Source organism: Solanum tuberosum, unplaced genomic scaffold (assembly GCF_000226075.1).
Source record: "Solanum tuberosum cultivar DM 1-3 516 R44 unplaced genomic scaffold, SolTub_3.0 scf00241, whole genome shotgun sequence".
NCBI classification, from domain to species: Eukaryota; Viridiplantae; Streptophyta; class Magnoliopsida; order Solanales; family Solanaceae; genus Solanum; species Solanum tuberosum.
In genome coordinates this window covers 87,119-94,056 of record NW_006239165.1, presented here as the reverse complement: position 1 = coordinate 94,056, position 6,938 = coordinate 87,119, and the positions used below count along the sequence as shown (strand labels likewise).

Genomic DNA, 6,938 nt, shown 5'->3' with positions numbered 1-6,938 from the left:
TAATACTAAGTCTGTAACTCTAGAAATTCCGAGAAGGGAAAAATTAGAGTGGGAAGGGGTGTACAAGCCTAAGCAAGCTAAGATCATATCCTCCATTCGGGCTAAGAAGTTGATAGGGCAGGGTTGTTTGTCTTCTTTGGCTCATATTAGGGATGTTGAGATTGAGGCTCCATCCATTTAGTCTATTCCTGTGGTGTCGGAATTTAGAGAAGTGTTTCCTAGTGACTTGCTTGGTATGCCTCCGGATAGAGATATAGACTTCTGCATTGATTTAGAACCTGGTACTCGTCCCATTTCTATCCCTCCATAGCGTATGACTCCAGTAGAATTAAGAGAGCTTAAGGCTCAGATCCAAGAGCTTCTTGATAAGGGATTTATTCGTCCTAGTGCTTCCCTATGGGGTGCCCCAGTTTTGTTTGTTAAGAAAAATGATGGTAGTATGTGAATGTGTATAGATTATCGACAATTGAATAGGGTCACTATTCGAAACAAGTATCCTTTGCCTCGAATATATGATATCTTTGACCAATTGCAAGGTGCAACAATTTTCTCTAAGATTGATCTAAGATCCGGTTACCATCAAATGAAAATTAGGCTTGAGGATGTGCCCAAGACGGCGTTTAGAACTCGCTATGGAAACTATGAGTTTTTGGTTATGTCTTTTGGTTTGACCAATGCGCCTGCAACTTTTATGAGTTTAATGAATGGGGTGTTCAAACCATTCCTTGATTCGTTTGTTATAGTTTTTATTGATGATATTTTGGTCTATTCGAAAAGTGAGGAAGAGCATGCCGACCATCTTCGTATTGTTCTGGGTGTTCTTGGGAAACAAAATTGTATGTTAAATTTTCTAAGTGTGAATTTTGGTTGATGTCACGACCCAGGAGCACCCATTAGTTGTAACCGGCGTACTCGACCTCGAAGAGGTCTTATATAAGCCTCATAGATCATTCATTGCATAACATACTTAAAAATAGAGAAGAATTTAAAACTTTCTTTACAATCGAAGACATTTTCATTAAATAGCAAGCGGGAAACCTTCTAGACTTTATACACTATGTCTCAAACCATCTAATACTTTGAATACAACATTGGAACTTAGTCCATACAAAACTTCAACAAAACTAAAAGGCATAAAAAAGAAACACCATGGGTTCGTCCTCGAAACTATGAGGACTCACCAAGTCTTTATCTTTAAGCACCTTAGATACCTATCCTTCAAGCATAGAACACCAACATCTCCAAAGCCTACACTTTGGTTAAAAGGGAAAAACATATGGTTAGCACATTAGATGTTCTAAGTATGATGACCATGCAAAAATATGCTTGAAAAGGGACATTTGAGTTCAAATCATACTTGTATGCCATTTTTGATAAAATCTTCATAATATGATATTAAGGCATAATAATCATCACATTCAATATATAAAGTTTCATACATCTCTTTTAGGCAAAAACCACATATAACCCATAAGTACATACATCAATAAGCCATTCAACCTCTTAGAACCTTTATCTAAAGTTACCCTAAGACACACCTAAGTAAGACATGAAGTGGCCGTCCATACAACCTCTTCATACCACACCTAGGTATTCCTTAAGGCTACAATAGACAAGAACCTTTCCATTTATACACAACATGCTAAGTAATCATTTAATCAATATAAGCTACTCATTCATCATTTCATTTTGACAATAAGTCAACATCTTCATTAAGCTATTTAGGACACATTCATTCCTTTAGAGGACTTTCACTCATTAGCCATTAAGGCTTAGGGAACTCACTTTAGTATCTTCAAAGCCAATTCGTGCCATGTGTAGATAGCATCCCATACTACTACCTACACGTTGTAGAGCCTATCCAATAACTATAGTGCATATCCCACATGATGGGAATATGCATTAACCGACATAGACCATGAGAGCTAGACATGGAATCCGATGTTCTACCCCCACACCGAAAAGAGGTGCTCTACTTGCCTAAGGTAGAACTAGATGATATTATAGCATTGGTGTAGACCACTAGCTAATATATCTCCTATGTGGGCACATAGTTCTGGGGTAGGAAAATGTTCATTGGAACTCTAGCCTATCATTGGGAGAGTTTCCATCCAACCCTATCCACTCGGTGCTTAGCCTCCATTCCCATAGAGTATTTTATTCATATTCATTGTACTTGAGAGGGCTACCAATACTAGGTCTACCGACCCAAAGTACATTACACAAGAAAGGGTCCTTTCACTAGGTCTTTCGATTCAAGGTATATTAAGGATAACTATTGACTTTCCAAGAAGGGTGCCTTCTACATTGGGTCTACCGATTCAAGGTCATTACTCATTCATTCATGAAAGGGCACCTATACTAGGTATACCAATTCAAGACATCAATCACACTTCATGGAGGGGATACCATATTTGGTCTACCGGTCCTAAGATACATTCATCACATCACATTCAATTACACAAGGATGAGGATGCCCTAGGCTTACCAAATCAATGTACAAGATTACATTACAATACTAGGAGGACCTTTCACATTAGATCAACCTCATACATGATCATTAAGAGAGAACATACTTTCCATCACAATACAATAATATTACACACATGATCATCATTGAGATCACATAAACACTTTCACATTATACAACCATCTATACAATAACATGTTAACACTTCAATTCACCATATAATGCCTTCATGGCCATAATCACAACACATTCAATATATAAGCACCTCCACCATAAGTGGATCAAACCATACAAGAACAATTCTACAATAATCATAAAATTAGATCAACTTACCATTCTCCAAAGCCATGATCACAATTACTCAATTCTCCAACAATTCACCATCAATTGGTATAGATAACAATAGAAATCAATAATACAATTCAATCTAAGCATAATTCCATCACCATCCAATCATAACCATAAAACCCACTTCACAAGCCAACACTACAAGAAACATCATTTTCTGTGACGACCTTTTGTGGCGACACATTTAGTTGCAACAAAATATAAGGTTTTTGTGGCGACCTCTTATGGTTGCCACAAAAGCTTAAAGTTTTAGGGGCGACCCGTGTAGTTGCTACTATAAATAAGACATATAGTGGCGACTTTGGTTAGATCGCTACAAAATGTTCTATTTTTTTCTATTGAATCATGGAAGAAAACATATTTGTGGCGATTTTTATATTGTCGCTCCTAAAGATACATTTTGTGGCGACTTCGTCGTCACTAAAAGTTATCTCTTGCAACAAGTTTTTGGTCGCCACTAAAAGCATCTTTTTTGCAATAACAACTAATTATTTTCTTTGATATTTAGTCTAATTAGTATATAGATCAATTCTTATTAAAAATTTAAAGATGTTTTATATGTAATTTTGTTTTTTTATTAATAGTTATAAAGACGTATTTGTGATAAATAAATATTTATTATTACATAAATCTAATCACATATTTTAAATAAGTATTCACAAGTACATGGAGTAATTTGACATGTCCAATAATATTTACTCTACGTACTACACAAATAATTAGTTTAACAACATCTTTTATTAAGTTTTGAAATATATATAAAAGTAAATTTCAATGATGATAATAAAAATACCCTCTATTGATCACACCTATTATTTATTATTTTCGTTCTCATTTAATTAATTAGTGAAGTTTCTTTAATCTCATAAAGGTGAAACAAATATTTACGAAAAACCAAGTTACTTTATATATATATATATATATTATTATTATTATTATTATTAATTTTGAAAATTAATTTACTTCAAAAATAAAATAAAAAATTAGTCAAGCATGTATTTTATTTTGTCAAAATAAAGGTCATTTATGATTTAATAACTATAATTAATCTATTTTTGTATATAGTTGTTTTACCCCCGACCCAAACATAAGCCTTTAAACCTCCAAACCCTTTCTACTTCTTCATTTTCACACCATTAGCAAACAAAGCAGCCCCAATTTCACTCTCGATGACGCCGTCTCCTTTGAAATCCTATCCATGTTACCATCCAGATCTGGGAAAACCCAATGAAAACTCACCTTGTACGATGAAGGACTTGTCAAAAGTTGGATTTCTTCATACGCATCTTACGAACTTTGGTTGTCCAAAAGCTTGTTTCGACGGACGATCTCAAAATGGTATTTCTTCACTTTCTTTTTTACCTTTTAAACACTTCATTTTGAATTTTCGTACAAAACTTCTACTGGAAGAGTTTTTCTGAACGGATTTATAAGTCCAAATCTGCCCCAAATTGATTGTTTTTTATTCGAATCCTAGAATTGCGTATTATTTTCATTCCAAACAACAGTATCTAAGGTCAAGAACAATGTTATTACAGAGTGGGCATAAAAAATTGTCTGACCTAAAAATCTTTCACTCTTCCTTTAATTTTCTTTCATGTATACAATTCGTGATTTGCTGTGGGGGTGATCATCAAGCTCGGTGTCTCAATTTGGTGCCCTAGAGAGGTAATCTTATCCCCTTTTCAATTTGTTTACTTATATATTGTTTGTTTATATTTCAGTATTAGAATAGTTTAAGTTTCATGTTTGCATGGTTTTACTTCTGTTTAGGTGTAATTTGCATCTTGTCTTAGTAGTTTTAGTTCTGCGTATTATATGTGTGTCTAAATTAGCGTACTTTAGTTTAGTTTAGTCATTGTTTGAGTTACATAAGTAATGTTACCCCTGTTTTAGTGTTATTATGTTCATTTCTACTCAGTTTCTATTTCATGTAGATTAACTTAATTATAATCTTGTTTGAGTTATATAACCAATTTTCCTTTTTATGAAAGCATGAGGTTAGCTATTAATATGTTCTCCCTTTGTTTTCCTTTCTTTAGCCTATTGTTAATTCCTATGTTAGCAGTAGTTGTAGGTCAAACAAAATAATTTTTAAGAAATGAAAACTTTATGTCTTGCCTTCTTTAATCGAAAATAGAGCTAAGTATGATCAAATTGTCACTTTCCGTTCTGAATTTAGATTAAATATTAAGTCATTGTTGTTGAGTAATGTTCATGATGTTGACTAGTTGGTTAATACTTAAAGGTTCAACATGTTTGGTATTTAAAGTTGTGAGGCTACAAATAGGTGTTTGTCCCTTTAAAATTCATTTTTCTTTAAAATATAAGATTCTTCCTAAGTCATATATTCAGCTCATATATTGGGTTAATTTTGAGACAATTTTAGCCTCTTAAATGATTTTCAAACCTGCTTTCTTCTTTTTCAGACTCAAATTTGTTTCTCGTTTGTAATTTTATTTTCTTTTGAGATGTTTAGTTCTACGTTCAGTTTCTCCCCTTTATTTAACAAGGTAGTTTGGAAATTTATTCAAGATGTTTTTAAAATGAAGTTGATTTAATTGTTCTTAAATCTGAAATTTCTCACTTCTAAAACATTGTTCTTCTAGTTCTTAAGAAGACCAACTTGTCGTTAAAAAAATTATTGCAGTTTTTCTTTTCTTATAAAATCTGAATTCTGATTTTTAAAACATAAAATTTTTACTTGTGCTTATATTTTACTCTCATAAAGTTGAGTATTATGGGTGATTGTTTGTTAAAGCTTTCACCATGTGTAAAATCTATTTCAAATGCTTATGTTGTTTTAATTTTGTTTCCACATATCTTTGTTTTTGTTTTAAGTAAGTGTGATTATCAATGTTTAGCTTGATAGTCATTGGTGATCACTCATATTCTTGTAGCTGTAGCTATTGTAATTACATCATTTTTTGAGTTTGTTTAAATGAAAAATATGTTAATATGTAGCTTATCTTATTGTTGAAATGAGAATAATCCATCATGAGACAAAGGAAGGAATAGAGGACATCATTAATTTGTCTATATTTTATATTAATCTTCTAAGAGGTTTCAACATAAAGACTAGGTTTTGTTTAGCATGTTTTTGGAATTGAATTCGATATTTTTAAGTAGGCAAAACAATCTCTTTCTTTTGTTTAAATTGGGTCGTTCAAATTTTGTTTTCCTCTTGAAATCAAGAACTAGTTTTGTATCATTTAATGTTAAGATGAGGATTCCATTATGATAATTCTTCATTCGGCAATATCAGTTTTTCTGCATATGTAAACCTTTGACACTTTTTAAAGATCTGTGCTTAGTATACTAGGATGAACATATAATTTGATATGTACAGGAGAAGTGATTCAAGTTATTGCTTCACAGACACTGCAACATTAATCCTTGAGTTGCTTTTATATCAAATACCTTCTTGTCGCCATCGATTGTACGTAATCTCTGATTTGTATCGTAGAAAAAATATGATTGTCATGCAATGTTGTTGAAAACAGTGGCAGGTGTACCTTGAATGGTGGGAGATATGTTGTTCATGTTCTAAAAGAATGGTCTGATAGTAGTTCTTGATTTTTTTTTGTAGGTAGTAGCTGTTCTGTTTGAAGTATGCCTAAAAAATAATGATGTACCTTTCTATGGAACAATATAAAGGAGTAACACTTGCTGAGGAGCTGAGAGGTTGTTACTTGCATTCAAGGTGGAATTTATTTTAGACAAGGAACATTTTTTTTATGTTTAATGTGCTTTTCATGTGTATGCACTATGCACAATTACTCTATGCTATGAGTTATGAAAGTTTCCAGTATCATTGTTTGGGAAATATCTCTAGTTGTCACTTTTATTTTCAATAGGTTGTTGACTTGTGTAATATATTGTGCAAGTATAATTAAAAATATTATGGCTGCATATTTTTTTTTCAAAACAAAAAGGGTATCTGTGGCGACTAAGGTCGTCACTAATATTCAGTTATTGTGGCGAAGTTACTTGCCACTAAAACTATAATAGTTATAGTGGCGAAAACAAGTCGCCTCTAAATGTCATCCTCCTACGGATATTTGCTTACCTTTAGAGGCGATTATGTCGCCACTATATATGCACTTTTTGTGGCGACATC

At 32.8% G+C, this 6,938-nt stretch overlaps 1 long non-coding RNA gene across 1 annotated transcript; it reads left to right on the top strand.

The window, feature by feature from the left end:
• Positions 1-3,898: 3,898 nt before the first annotated feature.
• On the top strand, positions 3,899-6,730 carry LOC102604992 (uncharacterized). The gene is made up of 2 exons (XR_368094.2): positions 3,899-4,486; positions 6,408-6,730. It is a non-coding gene; the product is annotated as an uncharacterized lncRNA (long non-coding RNA).
• Positions 6,731-6,938: the final 208 nt, after the last annotated feature.